Source organism: Diceros bicornis, chromosome 18 (assembly GCF_020826845.1).
Source record: "Diceros bicornis minor isolate mBicDic1 chromosome 18, mDicBic1.mat.cur, whole genome shotgun sequence".
Classification (NCBI taxonomy): domain Eukaryota; kingdom Metazoa; phylum Chordata; class Mammalia; order Perissodactyla; family Rhinocerotidae; genus Diceros; species Diceros bicornis.
In genome coordinates, this window is record NC_080757.1 from 33,701,049 (window position 1) to 33,721,743 (window position 20,695).

Here is a 20,695-nt window from a genome sequence, read left to right on the forward strand (position 1 = left end):
TTCCAATGTATTAGACTCTTAAATCATGTAGAAAATAAAAAATGGAGTTACAAACCACTGTTACAATAGCACTAGCTTTATAATTGCTCATGTATTTACTTTTACTGGGATCTTTATTTATGTGGCTTCAAGTTAGCGTCTAGTGTTCTTTCATTTCAACCTGCAGGATCCACTTTTTTTCTTGCAGGGCAGGTTTAATAACAATGAACTCTCTCAGCTTTTGTTTATCTGGAAATGTCTTAATTTTTCCCTCAATTTTGACAGACAATTTTGCCAGATATAGAATTCTCGATTGACATCTTTTTCTTTTACCATTTTGCATATATTGACCCACTGCCTTCTGGACTCCAAAGTTTTTGATGAGAAATGAGCTTATCATATTACTGAGGATCCTATGTATGTGATGAGTCACTTTTCTCATACTATTTTAAAGATTCCCACTTTGCCTTTTGAAAAGTTAATTATAATCTGTCTCAGTGGGTCTCTTTAAGTTCATCTTAACTTGGAGTTTGTTGAGCTTCTTGGATATTTATATGCATATCTTTCATCAAATTTGAAAAGTTTTCAGCCATTATTTCTTCCGATATTCTCTCTGCCCCTTTCTCTCTCTCTTCTTCTGGGACTCCCTCAAAGCAGATGTTGTCTCAAATTGATGGAGTCTCACAGGTCCTTTAGGTTCTGTTCACTTTTCTTCAATCTTTTTTCTTTTTTGTACCTCAGACTTGATCATGTCCAATGTCCTATCATTAAGTTTATTTATTCTTTCTTTTTCTTGCTTAAATCTGTCTTCGAATACTTCTAGTGCAATTTCCATTTCAGTTATTGTATCTTTCAGCTCCAGAATTTCTTTTTGGTTTCTTTTTAGGTTTTATATCTCTTTATTGATATTTCTATTGTGTTCACACATCATTTTCTTTACTTTTTCCACATCTTTCTTCAGTTCTTTGAGCATCTTTAAGAGAGTTAGGTTAAAATCTTTACCTAGTAGATCCACCATCAAGTTTTTCCAAGAATGGTTTCTTTCAATTTATGTTTTTGTTTTGAATGGGCTGTATTTTTCTGTTTCTTTGTATCCCTTATGATTTTTAAAATTTTTTTTTTGGAAAATTTGTCATTTGAATCTAATAATGTGATAACTCTAGAAGTCAGATTCTTCCCTTTCCTCAGGGTGTACTGATTTGTTTTTGATAATTTTTGTTGTTGTTGTTATAGGCTGCCTCTGTGCTGAGGATAAGCCTAAACTGTAAACTTAAAGTCTTGTCAGGTATTTTCTGAGCCTTTGCCTTTTCCTGTGTGTGGGCAGTGACTTTCTAATTTTCCCCATATATGCAGTTGCTTTTGAATATCCTAGTCGTTAATGTTAGGCTCCAAAAATTAGAAAAAAGAAAAAAAATAAAAGGGGTGAGGGGAGGGTGCTAGCCCTTTAAATCCCTTGAAAGTCACTTCAGCCAGAAGGTGAGGGGCTTGCAACAGTGCAAGGAGGTGCAACAACAATGGCTGCCCACCTCGTGGTCTGCACTTCTGAGATTAGGAGTAGCAATCAGTGATCAGAGCACAGATTCCCGATATTTGAAGGATAGTTTCATTTTTGCCCAGCCTGGCTCCTGCCAGCTATATGCAAGCTGTTCCAAAAACAGATGTGCAGCTGTCTGCCATGGGCCTGAGGAGGGGGGTATGGGTACCTGCTACTGTGATAAGAGCTGAAATTAACTACAGTTTACTGTCCAAGTCTTCCCCTGAAAGTTGCAAGCCTTTAATAGACTCCAGAGTTCTAAAATAGTTATATCAGACAGATTCTGCTAGTGCAGTTGTTATCTAGGTGGGGAGACAGATTCCTGGTGCTTTCTACTCTGCTGTCTTTCCAGAATCTTCAATACCTCTGGAGTTTTTTTCAACAGGTAGTTGTCTGGTTTGGAAAGTATTTCTTATCTAGATTATAGGACTGTTCTGATATTTAATTAGAGTTTTCCTTTTTCCTTCTTTTATTTTCTTCTTTTTTTACTTACAACAGGAAGAATCTAAGTATTTGTGACAAATGGTGGTTTTGATTAGTAGCAAAGTACTCCTTCATAGGGCTCACATTAGTGAGCTAAATACTCCCTGTGGAGCTATTAAAATTTGATAGGACTTGACTAATCATTTTGAAAATCTGGATTGTAAATTTGTTCTGGTTTAGGATATTAATGACATTCTCATAAGCTTTATTTCCTATAATAATTCCACTGAATCAGCATTTTTTATTCTTCTTTACTTAGTATCACATATTAAAGACAGTGGTGAGGAAAATCCATTGCTTTTGACTTTGGTAGTATAGTTAAACGTGGGTTATGTACATGAGAATTCAAGTCATCTACTACAGATTTTAGGTTAATAAAGTTAAGATACTAAATCACTTTTAGTCTAGATTAAAGAATAATCTCAATCTCAGGCCAAGATTATTTTTTGTGCAATAATACCTAGCACATTCTCACTTAATGAATGTTATCTAAATTTGACCTGGATTCCAGTCTAATAGATATAATTTACTATTTAGTGTTCCAGAAGTTTTACCAGATTCTAGAGAAAAAGCAAAGATGAAGAAGATATGGTCCTTATTTTGGAATTCACATCTCTTGTAGACACAACATAATCTCACGGTCTAAATGGCCTGTTTCAAAAGCTTTACATGTATACTCTCTCACACACTGCCTTCCTCACTTCTTTTTCTCACTCTCTCTCTCTCTCTCTCTGTCTCTCACACACACACATGCATATACAGAAATAGTTCTGATTCATAGCTTAACAAAATACTGGGGAAATATCTCCATAGAACATAAACCACAGTAATACATTGTTGTCTTGAATTATCAGCTTCTTTTTAAATTTAATATCATCAAATAAACCAGTGCTTGTTTGAGATGACAATACATTAATGGCAACTGCCAGTTCCATAACTGCCTTTGCGACTTTGTTTCTGCTTGCTAGCTATCGGAAGAGAAATGTTTCTCATGCTTGGCTTGACAGATAAATTAGTGTCCAGAGTTCATTCTGCATGGCAATTATTCCATTATGTTGGCCATAACTATAATACAGCCCAAGCAAAGAAACTACACAATTTTATGGGTCAGAGACCATAGAAGGAAAATGACGTCTTACTGTCAGAGCTCCAGCTTCCGGGATTCCTTGTCTTGGCTTTATTTCAGGGACAAATGCAAGATCATAGCTGGCTGTCCAACCCTGGCAAGAAGAAGGTGGACAGACTGAAACACTGATAGTCTTCTGAAGCCTCCACTGAGTCCCACTTTCGTGGCGTCTATAGTATTCCTGTGGTAAATAAATAAATTAATTTCTTTTAAAAAGATTTACTTCTGGTTAAAAGTAATGATTTTTTTTTCTTATTTAATCTGGCTCTGCTCCTTTTGCTTTCTGTAAATCCATAGGAACACTAGGCCTGAAAGTTTAGTGAACACAAAAATCACCCAGACGATTTGCGAAAAATATTTATGAATGGGTCCTACTCATCGATTTTCTGATTAGTATATCTGGCGTAAGTTTAATGTCTTTGATGTAGTTGAAATGAGTTTCACATTTTTGTGAAAAAAATGAATCAGTTTTAAAAAGAAATAATGTGGACTGGTAGAAGGAATAATTCAGATACTAAGCTCTGAACTTATAGCTGCTGTTTCACATGTAGTTACAATAAGTGTTAAAGAAAAAATTATTCATGATGCTTATTAAGTAATATTAAGGCAGACTTGATTCGAGACCATTGTGTCAGGGTAGGGAACACTACAATAGGGTTTTGCAGTGGGGGAGAGAGATTGGGAACACTTCCAAATACTACAACAAGCAAAAGTGGGAGTTTATAGGTGAAGGGTGTCAGTGGATGGAAAATTACTAAGAGAATTACTTACATTAGAGATAAGGGATGATTCTAATTTAAGTGACCCAACAGGATTCTTTCAGAAGTTGATTTCTTCATAAATCACCTGGGGGATGATAGAGGATGAGGAACCCTATCAGATATCAAAGATGGAGGATTCTAGCTAAACTGACTTAGTAGGGTTCTTGCTAAGATTGAACAAGGCAGAGACGAACACAGAAGCTCAAAAGTCAGGGTCTAGTTGAAAAGCAAGTTCACAAGAATCTGAGGGGAGTTGGGCCAGTGAGAGAATCTTTGTCATAAGTAGTAAACAATTACAAAGAAAGCATAAATGTACCCTCTCCATCATCATTGTTGCAGAGCTTCAGACCAGTTTAATTAACCTTTTTATTATAGGAACAAATCGTTTTGCCTAAATGTATCATTTTATACAAATGATCTCTATAACCTCCTTTATCAGACAGGCTGCTATAACATAGAAGAGTTGGGAGTCATTGATATAATGTGATTGTTGTGGAATTTTTAGAGTAATATTAGCAGTCATTATAGGATTAAGAATACACTGTAGGGCCAGCCCTGTGGCTTAGCGGTTAAGTCTGTGCACTCCGCTACTGGCGGCCCGGGTTCAGATCCCGGGCGCGCACCGATGCACCGCGTCTCTGGCCAAGCTGAGGCTGCGTCCCACATACAGCAACTAGAAGGATGTGCAACTACGACATACAACTATCTACTGGGGCTTTGGGGAAAAAAAAAGAAGGAGGATTGGCAATAGATGTTAGCTCAGAGCCGGTCTTCCTCAGCAAAAAGAGGAGGATTAGCACGGATGTTAGCTCAGGGCTGATCTTCCTCACAAAAAAAAAAACAATACACTGTAATTGAACCAGTAGATCTCAAATTTGGGTCAATATTGAAATCATCTTTAGAACTTAAAAAATACACTGATGCCTAAATTGCATCCCCAGAGATTTTAATTTAATTGGTCTAGGGTGCAACTTGGGCATCAAAATTTTTAAAATGACCCAGATAATTTTAACATGTAGATATATTTCGCACTACTGCCTGAAAGCAACCTCTTACCCCAAAAGAACCAACCTCTTACTCCAAAAAATACAAATTACCATCAATAGATAGTGATTGTATTTCTTCACTGAACACTCACAATTGTTTTAACCTGTTAATTACTTTCTAACAGATTATAAATGTGTGGGTGGTTTTGTTTGTTTTGTTTGGAAATAACTCATTGTTACTAAATTCAGCTAAGAATTTGTTTTGTTTCTTCTTCCTGTATTTGATGTCTAGAGAGGGTGAAATAAGGTTGACCAAAGAAGTAGACACATATCTCTCTGTTCTTTTAGAACAAGAGAATAAGACCAGCCCTGATGAACAACTGAGAACTTGAATATTGACTCTTTAGGGTAGACCAATAGTTGTCAATTTCCATGCTCCTCGTTTCCTCAAGGAGATTTTTGAATAGAAAGAACGAAAATGACATTTTTACAGTAATTTTTTTTTTTTTTGTGAGGAAGGTCAGCCCTGAGCTAACATCCGTGCTAATCTTCCTCTTTTTGCTGAGAAAGACCGGCTCTGAGCTAACATCTATTGCCAATCCTCCTCCTTTTTTTTTTTTTCCCCCCAAAGCCCCAGTAGATAGTTGTATGTCATAGTTGCACAGCCTTCTAGTTGCTGTATTTGGGACACGGCCTCAGCATGGCTGGAGAAGCGGTGCGTTGGTGCGCACCCGGGATCAGAACCCGGGCCGCCAGTAGCAGAGCACACGCACTTAACCGCTAAGCCACGGCACCAGCCCAAAAATGACGTTTTTATACTTAAGTTCCTTTCTTCTTTCAGTTAGCCTATCTTCCTAAATTTGATGGTAAAGAGATAGACATCTTTGCAATATTAAAAAACTCAGGTATGGTGGCTGGCCCCATGGCCTAGTGGTTAAGTTCTGCATGCACTTCTTCAGCGGCCTGGATTTGGTTCCTGGGTGTGGACATACACCACTCATTGGTGGCCATGCTATGGCGGTGACCCACATACAAAATAGAGGAAGATTGGCAGAGATGTTAGCTCAGAGTGAATCTTCCTCAGCAAAAAAAAAAAAAAAAAAAAAAAAATCCAAACGCAGGTACAACTCAAATTTTGCATGCCATAAAACAAAATATGTTGAAGAGAGTGCATTTTTAAATTAAGGAGTTTCATTCAGGAATTTTGTGATCTCTTGTTGAAAGCAATAATTTGCAACAAACTGAAATCTTTCCAAACTTTTTGTTTTCTTTTGTTATCCTCTTTATTGTTATCTCAACTCTTGGTTGTACTATCAATTTCTGTTTTCTTTTTTTCCTTTTTGTGAGGAAGATCAGCCCTGAGCTAACATCCATGCCAATCTTCCTCTTTTTTTTTTGCTGAGGAAAACCTGCCCTGGGCTAACATCTGTGCCCATCTTCCTCTACTTTTATATGGGACGCCGCCACAGCATGGCCTGACAAGCAGTGCATCAGTGCGCACCCAGGATCTGAACCCAGGCCGCCAGCAGCGGAGCACACTTACTTAACTGCTATGCCACGGGGCCAGCCCTCCAATTTCTGTTTTCTATAGTTTTATGGAAACTCCTTCAAGCAATCTTTACATAAAAATATATGAAACACTCAACTAAATATGTCCAAAATTTTACACACCTTCAATCAATTATTGAGAATGTAATTCAATTTGAGAGTTTTTCAGAAATACCTTCTTGGCATAAAGAAAGATACATGTGAATTCATTATTGGCAACTTTTAATCTGTCCAAATTTCTGTCTCTGATTTTCTAAAAATAGTTATAAAAGACAATTGATAAGTTTGCATAAATCCTCTAGCACTTCAAAGCAGAGCAAATTACTTAATCTCTTTGTGCTTCAGTTGTTTCCAAACATTATATGAGGACAATAGACCTGTAGTGAAGATTGATTGAGTTAATAAGGAAGGACACTTTGTGACCTAATACTAATATTCTGATACTCTTTGACCATATTGGTCTTCAGAACTATTAGAAAAGAAAGGTCTTGGCTCTATAGAGGATTTATAAGAGACATAGGAGAAAAAGGAGTCTAGGCTTGGTGGCCTAGAAGACAGCAGACAAATATTGGCTGCAGGTGACTAAATACTGTAAACCACCACTAACTTGCAGAATAATTGCTTTGTAGAAAACATCTAATTAAAATTCAAAAGTAGCTGCAAGACTTTCACATTTGGGAAATTTGAAAGATAGCATTTTTTTTTACCATCCAGGAAGATCAGTACTGCAGCAAGGACCTACCAATACTTTCAACTCCTCATCCATTTTCTGTCGGTAAAAAGTGCTATCAAAGGTGGTAAGTTCATGGGCCAAGCTCATCCCATCAATCAACCTCACTCAGTTCAGGAAAGGCCTCCTCATTCTGACCTCACCCAGATGGTGACTTGTTTTAAGCACTAAGCTCTCTTTTAAAACAACTGATACATTTCTTAATCTGGAAAAAGGAAAGTGTCTCTGGAATCTAAAAGTAAAAATTTTACAAAAAGTAAGATCCCACGAATGAACTTTTGTGAACTTCACATTCAGTATGTAAAGATGTATAAGACAACATGGGCTTCATAGAGGAAACACAGAAACAACAAACATAACAAAAAATTTAATACAATTTGTTAAATGTTACACTTCAGATAAGATCAAGGTTTATCAGTAATGCAGAAAAGGGAGAAAGTATTTAGTACTCAGTAGGCAGGGGTGACATCTGTAATTTGTGTATTTGGTATTAGGTAGGCTGATGAAAGACCCTCCTTAGACTGTTTGTCCCTCCGGAAAAACAACAGGCAATGTTTGATATAATAGCTATTCCAAAGACTTCGTCCTTGAGTGACTGTGATGAGCAGAGCGCTCTTGCTTAGTTGAGATGGCCAGGTAGCATGAGCAAGAAGCAGACATTTCTAAATTGCTAAGAATTTGAGGTTGTTTATTACTGCAGCATTACCTAGCCCAGTGCTTCTTAAACCTTTATGTCTATATGAATCACATGGGAACTTTTTAAAAACATAGATTTTTATTCAGTAGGTCTGAGTAGAAAATCTGTATTTTCAAAAAACTCCCAGATGATGTTGATGCTATTGGTGCACAGAAACACCTAGCCTGTCTGAATGATACACTGACAACAATGGGATTTTAACCCAGCATTTTTACTGTAAGTTCAGGGCTTATTTCCCAGCTGATAACCAGTGTATTGCATTGACTTTTGATCTACAGGTAGTAATCTTCAAGTGGATAATAAAATCAATAGAGGAGGTCATAACCAGCAGTTAAAAAGTGAAATAGGAAAAATAAAGAGAATAAAATAGAATGAAATAGAATAGAAAGTTTTCAGGTTCTTACAGGCAATAAGAGCAAATATTGTTGTGTGAAGTTTCCTAAACTGTATATTCCAGATTGCTTTGGAAAATGTGGGACAGTCAAAAATGTTTTAAATCCAATAAATCATTGCAGTTAGATGTGGCAGGGTGACTGGGTTCTAGCCCTTGGGCTGTGTGGTGAAGCGTTGTATCACATTTTTATGCCTGATCCCTCAATATTTCCAAGTGAGATTTTCCAGGTTCTTACTCCTTCTTCCAGCTGGATGGTAATACCTGGAGCGGTTTTGGAAAACATATTTTGATAATGACAGTCTCCATAAGTCTCACCAACCTAGAAACACCTTGACCTTTATATAGGAGCAAAAAACAGGTCGTTTTGTTGGGGGCCTACTTGTTATAGCCGTCACTACTTTACCTTAAACAATTTGCATGAACATTTTAAAGAAAAATATGTAATGATGTAACTGCTCTCAGCTTCTGAAAGTTTCCCATCACTTTGGAATAAAAACTAAAGTGCTTACTATGGATCACATGGCCTGTGTGACCTGACCTCCGGCTGGAGCTCAAACCTCATTTTATGCCTCTCCCCAACTCTGCTCAACTGGGCACCGGCTACATTACCCGTCGCGTTCTTTAAGATACTAAGAATGTTCCCTTTCCAGGAATTTTGCACATGCCATTTCATCTGCCTGAAAAACTATTCCCGGAGATATTTGCTTGGCTCATCATTGTGCATCTATATACTTTCTGCCCAGATGTTTCTCTCATGCTACGAATGCTGGGCTTGAGTACAAGCACTGCCAGGAAGTGCAGCACAGACGATGACCCTGGGAGCATCTCTCAGTCTCAGGCCGTGGATATAAATCTATCCCTCCGTCCTTCAGGATGGTTATTCGGGGAGGCATTTTATAGGTTTCTCAGGAGATTCCAGGAGGATCAAGACCCTGTTGCGCAGAGTGGCATCCTTAATAATAGCTTCATAATCCTTCTCTACGCTAATTTTCCTCACTACTTCATGCATGTAATGTACCATGTGCACCTAAGTCTTTTTCTCAAGATGTGCTCTCATGAGAACCCAAACTAAGATGCCTCCCCTTCCCCCCATCACCCATCACTGTTCAGCAGCCTTTAAGAGCCGTTGTTTGTAGATATGAAGATGTTGTGTCGTTATATTTGACTCGAGCCATATATAATTACAGTTGACCCTCAGTATCAGGGTATATTGGTCCCAGGACCCCTGTGGGTACCAAAATGTGCAGATGCTCAAGTCCCTTATATAAAATAAAGTAGTATTTGCATGTAACCTACGCACATCCTCCCGTATACTTTAAATCATCTCTGGATTACTTTTATTACCTAATATAATGTAAATGCCATGTAAATAGTTGTTATACTATATTGTTATGCTATACACTTGTCATTGAATAACGACAAAAAAGACAAGTCTATACATGTTCAATACAGAGACAACTATCGTAGGCCTGTCCATCCACAGTTGGTTGCATCCAAGGATGTGGAACCTGCCGCAGATATGGAGGGCTGATTGTACATCACAATGTGTTTAGCTGTGGATTGATTTATTTGGGATCTACTAGACTTCTTGAATCTATGTATTCAAGAGTTATCATCAATTATGGAAAATAATCAGCAAATATTTCTTTAAATGTTATACCTCCCCTTTCTCTCCTCTGGAAAGTCAGTTAAAATTGTTATGTATTTTCATTCTACCATTTATAATTCTTCATTTTCCTTTAATATTTTTAACCTCACCTCTCTTTCCTGCATTCAGAATTAATTCTTTTGATATATTTACCAGTTCACTAATTCTCTTTTTGGCTTTGTCTCTCCTGCTTTTTAACACATCCACTGAGTTCCTAATTTCAGTTATTGTTTGTTCTTCATTTCTAGGTTTTTTTGGTTCCTTTTCAAATCTGTGGATAACACTTATTCCTTAATCATGCTTTTTGTATACTTTTTTATTTCTTTGAACATATTAAACAGATACATTTTATATTTTCTTCTACACAATTCTGATATGCTAATATTCCAACGTTGTGTTTGATAACTCAGTTGTGTTGGCTCATTTCCTTGTGTGCTTTGTAATTTTTGGATAATAAGCTCAAATTCTATGGAAACTTACCAGTGCAATATATTTTTGACCCACTTTTAATGCATATTCCCCTGGGGAGCTCTTCAATTGCTTTTGCCAGGTGGTGGGGGGCTCCTAGCTTTTGGGGTCATGTAGACTTAGTGAATTCTGGCTCTAAACCCAATGAGGGCACATGAGAAACTTTAGGAGGAGACATTTTGTTGTAGTTAATTTTTTCCTTCCATCCAGTATCAAGGCCATGACAGGCAAGTCTCCCCTTGCAAGACATTTTCTGTTGTTATTGTTCATCCGCACAGGGGGTGACACTTTTGGATATTGTTGGATATCCTCAGCTTTAGGGTGGCATCTTGGATCTGAACTCCTACTGTGTGGAGGGTCCAGAGATTGTTTCCTGTTCTCACACCCTAGGATTTCATTGATGAGCAAATGCCCTGGGCATGCATGCTGGTCTCAGAACTCACTTAAATCTTTGGATGTTTCTTGTTGTTTCTGATCTTACCCAGAATTTCAGTGATTCATTTAAATGGTTGCTTTTAATATTTTATCTACAATTTTAATGTTCCCTAACCAAGGAGGGTTTCTCCAGATATCTAGTTCAGTATGTTATCAGAAATGACTAGTTCTCAGAGTTGCCTTTTAGTACAGAAATGAAACATATTACTCTCTAGAATCATGCTCCTGTTACCTATAGGATACATTACTTATCTCCATCATATTTTACCTGCATTAGGTAATTCCCCCACCTTTGGCTACAGACTTGCACAAACTTATTTTCTTTTTGCCCTTGTTCACCTTGTTCTCACTGACTACAATATTTTTAAAAACTCAGCTTTAGAGCCACTCAATATGAAGCTCTCCATATTCACTAGAGGTAAAAATTTTCTACTTTCTCCCATCCATGTCTCTGTCATGGCCCCTATAACTTTATTGCACATTTTTATTTACCTTGAATATTCAAAGGCCAGGATTATATCATTGTCATCTGCCTTCCATAATTATCTAGCATATTTCCTAAGTCATGGTATGTTCTTATTTACAATTTATTTTTAATGAATGGATCTTGATTTACCTTGCACATATAATTTAATTTATATAATACTCTCTAATAAAGACATAATATTTTGCTCTTTATTAATGAGAAATCATAGACTCAAAGAAGGTTGGTAAGTTACCTAAGGGCACCCAATTAATCAGCAGTAGAACTGAGGTTTGGACAGAATTCTATCTCATTCCAAAGTTTACGGTATTTCAATTTTACCAGGCCTTCTGCTAACGTCTGCAAGGCTCATAGAAAAGTCCAAATTGAAGCCTGCATACATATGACTGTTAACCTGTTGAATAAAACTTGATCTACCATCCTCTTTGACAAACATATATTCACAATGACCTGAAAAATCAGATCACATTTGGAAATTTCTAATTCCTCAGTGTTTTCTGCTAGACCCTGGCAGTGCAGGGAGAGTAGGCTCTCCAGCCTCTGACCAATGCCATCCTTGATTTTCTCCCTACTTTGGCTCCATCCTGTACCTCACATCCAACAAACAGTCACACTTCGGCCACCCCTTAAACCTAGGTGCACACTGGCAGCTTGGTTTACCTGGATCCAGGGAAGAGGCTCATGAGCCCTTTGGCGCACGGAGCTCTGGGGTCCCAAGGACCCAGAGAGTAATCTAGAAAGGGAAAGTGTGTCTCTTATTCAATACATCCGCTTGACCACAGGACTGTTTACCCCATGGGAAGGGGCACAGGTGGAGGAAGGCCAGAGTAAGACCCTCCAAAGCATAGGACCCAGAGAAAGGAGCCCTCTTCTCTGGGTCTGGAAGAGGAACTACATATTACTCTGTCAAATTTCAAAATGAAAGAAGTTAGGCCATTAATCAGTAAATTATTAGCAATACACCCAGAGTATCCAAGTTGTAATTAAAAGCCCCATACACCAAACACTACCAAGAAAAAAATATAAAACTACCAAACAATGCAGGTGCTAGGAACCTGCAATCTACAAGATTAGAACATTCTTATGTAGGGACTATAGTAGTCATTCTTAGCATTCTCATTTGAAATGCTTCCCCAAAAAACCCTCTTTACCCTGGAGCTGTTTTGGGGTGGGAGAGGGTGGGTAGAGTAATATTTATTTCCCTATCAATGTCCTATGGTGAAATATATGAGAAAAAATGGTGGGGATGATGTTGATTGTGATAATGATATGATTATACATGCTGTTATCCTATTCCACAAATCACAGGGTTAATTTTCATATATTTTAAACCATTTTATACCAACCAGCCAAGATTTACCTGCTTTTCAATACACGACAGAATGGAGTTCTTAGATATTGTTGAAGCTGTGAGTATTTATGTCTTCCATTACAGGGGATGTTCTATGTACCACTTTAGACACCTACTTTTTCTCCATGCTTCTTGTACAACCTGCCCTGATTTAGACCCTTGTACTTTTGACTAAGTTATGACCATTAAAAGAAAATGTTTGCTTCCTTTTTTTTAAAGAAATGACCTTCATTTTATCTTTATATTTTTCTGCATGGTTTTCCTAAACTATTTATCACAAACCTAATAAAACCATTGAATAAATAAGCATTAGGGGAACTGGAAATATGCACCTCATTTTTTTAAACGCACAAAAGCAAAGTTGGTTTGTCTTTCTAGGCTTGTAAGTCAAAGATTAGGCAGTTTCACTGTTCAATTTGGCAGCTTGAACATCTGGCTTTAGGACATTTCAATATATCTAGTGAAGTAAATTAGTCAGAGATACTAGGATTACTATTTCATCTAGTTACCACGATTGTATTTTGCTGCCAGTAAAAAAATGCATTACTATGTCTTGGGGAATATATATCTGGACAGATGGGAGAATGTCGCATCCCAGGGGTTGTAAACCTAATTGATCTGAAGTATTTTCAACTTTCAGGTACATTTGTTCACATAGGAAAAGAAGTATGTTCCCAGGAATAACTGGGATCTGAGGGTTTTATTATTTCCATTTGGAAGAGCATAGCATTATTTTTCCTCCAGAGTGTGGTTTAAAGTAAACAACGAAAACAATTTGAATGAAAACATTACAGAGCTCTGCTTTCGTATTGGTTTTAGTGGCCAAAGTCAATAACGTATTATGATCTTCCTGGCTTTTCAGAAGTATGTTATCACCGAGTCAGTATTCGTGGTGATGAAGAATCTAACTTCCTGCTTAGCTTCCTGCTTCCTTCTTGAGATTGCCCTAAATCTAATTTCAGAAATGTCTTCCCCTTATAGATGAGAAGACTGAAACCTGCATTCACTCATTCATCCATCCAATAAATATTTATTAAGTGGTTGATATTTGCCAAGTACCGCCACTAGGGCTACAGCAGTGGGAATAAGGCACCAATCTGCTCACATGGAGCTTTCATTCTCAGATGTGGTGGGGGCACCTGCAGTAAACAGTTAAATAAATATACAGGCAGTATAATTGTAGAGATCAATGCCTTGAATATCAAAAAGAGAATAGTAATGTGATGAAAGGATGAGGAGTGCTTAGGAAGGGATAGGCAACGCAGCCTCTCTAAGGCTAAATATTATCAATCATACACATTCGACCCAACTGAAAGATTAACACATAGTAAATCGTTGTTTTTATTAGCATTTCCCTGACGACTAGTACAGCTGATGCCTGTTTACGCATTGATTTTTTTGTGTGTGTGAGAAAGACTGACCCTGAGCTAACATCCGTTGCCAATCCTCCTCTTTTTGCTGAGGAAGACTGGCCCTGGGCTAACATCTGTGCCCATCTTCTACTTGATATGGGACGCCGCCTCAGCATGGCTTGACAAGCAGTGCATCAGTCTGTACCTGGGATCCAAACCTACGATCCCCTGGCTGCCAAAGCAGGGCGCACGAACTTAACTGCTACACTACCAGGCTGGCCCCTGGGCATTGATTTTTCATATATTTATTTCATATATATTTTCTTCTGTAAATTGCTTATTTACTTCATTTTGTACCTTGCTCATTTGACAATTGGGGCTTTAGTATTTATTTATTTATTGAAAAAATTAAAACTTTCTATGGAGCTTTATAGCAATCCTTTTAGAAAAATACATACATTTTACATGAACAAGTATCTAAACTTAAACATGTTTTATTGGTTTTCTTACAAATATCTCTCATGCCTTCATCCTTCCTCTTTTTCTGCAATCATAGTTTATTTTTTGAAAATGCACCACTTTAAGTAATTCTTCCAGAAATGTGTCCTTGGTCATAAAATTTCTGAGTCTTTGCATATGTGAATATGTTGTTTTTCTCTCTTATTTGAATGCTAGTATTGTGTGGTGTAGAGTTCTATTTTTTAAAGCATTTTCCCTCAGCAATTACAAAATATTTTTCCACTGTTTTCCAGCACTTGATGTGGTTATTTTGTTTCTCATTCTTGTGTAGATAACTTGAGTTCTTTTCCATGCCGGATATGTTTTCGATGTCTTTAATGTTGGCATAATAAAATTCGTCGTGATGAATCTATCTAGATGTTTGGGGGTTTTGTTTTGTTTTGTTAATTCATCTCTGTGGTTACATTGTGGGTTCTTTCATTATGGATCCTATGTATTTCTTCAGCTATGAGAAGAGTTTTATTAAATATTTGGTCAGTCCTTACCCCATTTTTTTAGACCCCTCTTTTTAGAAAACCTATCAGATATTGGAAGATGCGTTCTCTTAACTTTACCTCCGAACTTTTTTTTTCAACAACATTGTTTAGACTTTTTGTGCTTCCATCTTGGTCTTGGTTTGATTATTTAGCTGACTAATTTACTCTTCAGTTGTTTCTTTCATGTTATTCAATCCTGAGGTATCCTTATTGTCGTCATTGTAGTTGTTGTGTTAAAAACCTGGTTTTTATTTTTGGTTTCCAAGTCATTGAGTTGATTCTCATATTATTTATGCAGTTTCTAATAACTTCTGCTTGTTTTGTTAATTCTGTTTCCTTCAGTATTAATTCTTTTGTTTATCAAATTTATGCCCACTTTGATGATGTTGGTGGCCTTCAAATGTTTGATGATTCCACATTTTCTGATTTTTATTTAATTTTGTGAATCCTGTTTACCTCCATGTTCACCCTGTGACTTACAGAAGCCTGTCTACTTTTGATGATCTTAGGAGGAAGGGTGAATATTGTGCTGATAGCTTTTTATCTAGATGTCAGAAATTCTATATCTGTTCAGGGTCAGTAGACCCTTAGGGTCAGTTCATCCTCAACTTCAATGCTCAGGCTCTTTCAGCTTGGTGACAAACATCACTGCTTATCATAGTTGATAGTGATTTGGAGAGAAAAGGATAACAGGTCTACCTGCTACATTTTAATCTCTTAAATTAATTAATCACTGTGATGGGTTAATTTGTTGAATCTGGCCCTTAAGCTCCTGTGAACTATACCTTCATTCATTCATTCAGGGCTGTGATTCCCTTTGATTTAATTACTCCATATATCTGATCCTGTTTGATTTCTATTGTTCAAGGTCTCCTTAATACTCCTCATCCATTGACAGTATTATTCCTACTTATCCTAGGCTTTTATGGATTTTTCACTGTTACCTCACTGGTTTTTAGGGATGAGAGAGTATAGATACAGAAACTCACTTTATTATACTGATCCATTTTTTTTCCCCAAAGTGAACCTTTTGTTGAATAACATACACGCAGAAATGTGTATAAATTATAGGTGAAAATCACAATAAATATTCATAAAATGAAAACACCTATATCAGTAACTCCCAGATTAAAAATGGAACCTTACCAGCTTGCCAGAAGTCTCCCTATGCCTTCTCTCTTTGATTACCTTCCTCAAGGTAAACATTGTCCTGACTTCTAACATAACAGATTAGTTTTGCTAATTTTTGAGTTTGATATAAATGGAATCATCTACTATGAAATCGTTTATTTTCTTGGATTCTTTTGCTAGACATTATGCTGTGAGATTCATTTATGTTATTCCTTGCATGAATAATTAATTCTCATTGCAAAATACAAATTCATGTCTTTTTAAATATATATTGCATATGCACATTCCACTGTTAAAATACTACATTTTATTTAGCCATTTCATTGTTAACGGGCATTTGGAATGTGTCTGGTTTTAGCTTGCACAAATAGTACAGCCATGATCATTGTTGTACACATCTTGCAAAGATCATATGTATTCACTTCTCCTAGGTATATACTTAAGAACGAATTTGTTTCTATGTGAAATCTTATGTTCAGCTTTAGGAGATACTGGCCAACAGTATTACATGATATCCGTACCAAATTTTCACACCCACTGTCAATATATGAGGATTTCAAGTACTCTATATTCTTACTACTACTTGATATTTTCTACCTTTTTTTTCATTTTAGCCATTTTTGTGAATATGTAGTTGCACTGAATTGTTTTTAACTTTTTGTATTAAATTTGATTTGTCTTATATAAATGTGGCGGCCACCATGATGAGGACTTACCTTACCCGCCAATCCGAAATAGTAACTTACCATTGTTGTTTTAATTTTTTTCCTCGATAATTAACATAGTGGATCACTTTTCATGTTTATTGTCTTTGGATATTGGCTGTTGTAAAGTACCAACTACAGATATTTTTCCTTCTTTTCTATTGAGCTATATATTTTAAAAAATTGAATCGAAGAAGTTATTTATGTATTCTGGATATTTTGCTTTGTACGTGACGCTAATTTCTCTACCCATTCTGTGGCTTGCCTTTCCACTCTCTTAATGTATATTTTGATAGACAGAGGTCCTAATTTTAATGTAGTATTATTTATCAGGTATTGTTTCACAGGTAGTGCTTTTTGTGTTTTAGGTTATAAGGATGCTTTTTCATGTTTTCTTCCAGAATATTAATGTGTGTGTATATATATGTATGTTTAATGTTTTTTTTTTTTTTTTTTTTTTTTTTGTGAGGAGATCAGCCCTGTGCTAACATCCGCCAATCCTCCTCTTTTTGCTGAGGAAGACGGCCCTGGGCTAACATCTGTGCCCATCCTCCTCCACTTTATATGGGACGCCGCCACAGCATGGCTTGCCAAGCAGTGCGTCGGTGCACGCCCGGGATCCAAACCAGCGAACCCCGGGCCGCCGCAGCGGAGCGCGCGCACTTAACCGCTTGCGCCACCCGGCCGGTCCCTGTATGTTTAATGTTTTACACTTTGTTGTACAGTCCATCTGCAACAGATTTTTATTTATGGAGTAAGGTGAGTGTCAAGACTCATTGTTTTCCCATATGAATATCCAATTCACCCAGTTTCTTTATTGAAAAGACAACTCATAGACCACCACAATGAAGATTCACTTTTGTCATCAATTGAGGTAACTATTTTAAAAATGAAATAGAAATCTATGTTGAAAAGAGAAAAACGGCTAATGAAATATTTGCTTCGTTGTAAATAAGCTGAAGACCACTTCTCTGTGTCAAAATGCATTGTTGTTTAAGCCATTTGAAATGGAAAAAGTTCATTTTATATAATACAAGAAGCCACATGAGACGAACCATATTTAGCAATTTACTAGCTCATAACATCAGTCAATTAAAGACAAAAAGAGGCAGCTTCAAAGGAATGCTACTCACAAAACTTGTCCTAAGTGTTGTCATTAAAATTATATGCTGCTGCAGTGGGTGCGAGCTGTGTAGTTTCTGAAACTGTAGCCCCCGATAAAATCCTTCTTTGATCAGGAAAAATAATTCTTAAGCATACTAACAGATATTTTGTTTAATAATGAAAGGAGTATAACTTTTAAAATAAAGTGGTTTACAAGTACATTTTTTTCCTGAATTGAATTTTGTGCATAAATATTTGCTAACCACTGTGGCCCAGTAAGTAGAATTTTCATGTAAAGCCTTCTTTGAGTATTGAATAACAATGGTAAAACATATTTTTTCTAGTCACTTTAAACATTTGTTGTTACTGGGTTAGAATGTTTAAGATCATGGCTTGCAAAAAGGAAAAAAAATGAAAACAAACGAATCACAGGAATTTGAAGGTTTTATTCCAAGAAAGGTTAAGAATGTTATTTGCTTTTATCAATCCACATTATACTGTGAGTGTGGAATGCATTTGCAGAACTTTTTATTCTGCTTGGTTCCCTAAAACATTATTTTGAATGTCTAAATTGTTTATATTGATGATTAAAGCAAATGATTGCTCATAACAGTTTCAAGACAGTCATTTCTCATAAATGACCAAAATTTCTAAAATTTCAGCTCATTTTATTTTGCTCTTCTTAAAGTGACAATGTTGCTCAGTTCATCAGTTTTCTCCATTAAACTCTGATTCTGATAAACACACACACGGAATATGCCTTGAATGGGTGGATGAGGAATAATAGCAGTTTCACTTGGAGAGAGAGAGAGCTTTTGTTTTTCCTTGAAATGAGATGGTGACCGTCAGTAGACTGTGAACTCTGTATGGATAAGTTCTTCATTTAACTTTGATCATCTACTTCTTTTCCTGATTTAGAAGCACTTCTGAAGGAATTCCTTGGCTTTGTTTATTCTGGGTATTTTAATCTTGATTATTGTGGTTAAGTATACTTAATTAAGCCAAAGTTATTATTTACATGTAACAATATTTAGGGGTTAAGAGTACACTGGACTTTAAAAGCAACATAATTATTAAGAATTTTTGAATTCTCACTCTCTGAGGGAAAGAAATGTGTGTGTGTGTATATGTGTGTGTGTATATATATATCCATTAACCTAGGAAGGCTTTGAATAATTATAGTTATATCATATAATTTATACATATAATTATATGAAGGTATAATTATATATTACATCATAGGTATTAACTAGGTCTCTGATGTCAACTTTTACTTCCTACTCACTGGGGTCTGTGATGACATTCTAACCCAGGAGACCATGAGGCTAGACTTTAATGGCCTCACATGGAATTCTCTTCTGAACTTTCTGCTCATCTTTCATGTGCTTAGTGGTGTCTTTTCCCATATTAATTTTATATGAGATGTTGTTTTCTCTCAGTAGAACACTTATTAATACCTACAGATAGTTTTTGATTTTGCATGTATAAAAGCACCATTTTTACTCCTGTGAATTTGTTTCAAAATGCACCATATACTTCAAAATGCACACGTGCCTGATTTTGTCACTGAGGAGAATGGCTGGGAGATGTCACTGCTATCTTAACTCTTTGTCTCATTGGAATGATCTGCACCTGTATTATTGAAATTACACTTAGCAATCCACAGTGGAGGTAGGAACTATTTTGGAGAGAAGACTGTCCTCCTTAGGCCCCAAACAGTAAGAGACACTTAAGGACTTCCTGTCAATAGTAAGTATGTGGCATTACTGAATATATTTTTATGCCAATATTGTATTGATGCTGTAGGCATCTAGTAGAATTTCACATTTTGAATTTAGTAAAAATATAATTGTTTCCCTTTCAGTGTACAAATTAGCTCCATGTCAGTTGATAAGATATACCTCACAGTTCTTTAATTCAGCAAACATTACCAAGCACCTAGGTCCATGCTATACATTCCTTTGTATAAACAAGGACTATCTTCATATTGTCATTTTAAGCTGCCAAAAGAATGAATTGACTTTTGCTATCACTGTTTATTTCTTTCCTTCTATCTAGAAGGCATTATGTGGTTGAAAGATCATGGAATTTGAAATCAGACAGACATGACTGTCACTCTCACCTTCGTCCAAAACTAGCTGAGTGACTTTGAGTTTGTAACAATCACAGATCTCTCTGGTCTTTATTATCCTTAAAATTGTTTGACTAATACACAACCTTAGATTTTAGGTGAAGGTTAAGTGAGAACATATGTACATTGACCAGCCTTCCTAAGGCATAGACAGGAAGTGAAACCAGTTCTTTTTTGTTTGTTTGCTTTGTTTTTGCTTTAACTATGACAAAAACACATGTATTTAGGTTAACCTGGGAAATGTTTCCACTTTAATGAAGTTTAGAGATTTCATTGGAGATATCAGTGTGGTATCTAGCATTCAATGTTAAGAAGAATTTGACACACATTGATATAGCACAAAAACTCTGTCCGTGCATGGGCCTCACTGCTTTTTTGTGGCCATGAAGTAAAGCATTGCTGAAGTCAAAATTGTACACTTTCAGCCATCTCAATATTTTCTAAGTCAAGACCATCAACTGAGTCCTTATCAGAGAACATTAAATGCCATTAACGCGAAAGGTATGGGAAATTAGCAGAGATTTGCTAAGATATGAAGCTGAAACTTATCCTCACTCCCCTCCGCCCACACACATGCACATACACACACACTATTCCTTGCTGTCCGCTCCTTTTACCCCTTAAAAATAAAGAAAAAAACGAAAGGAAAGATTC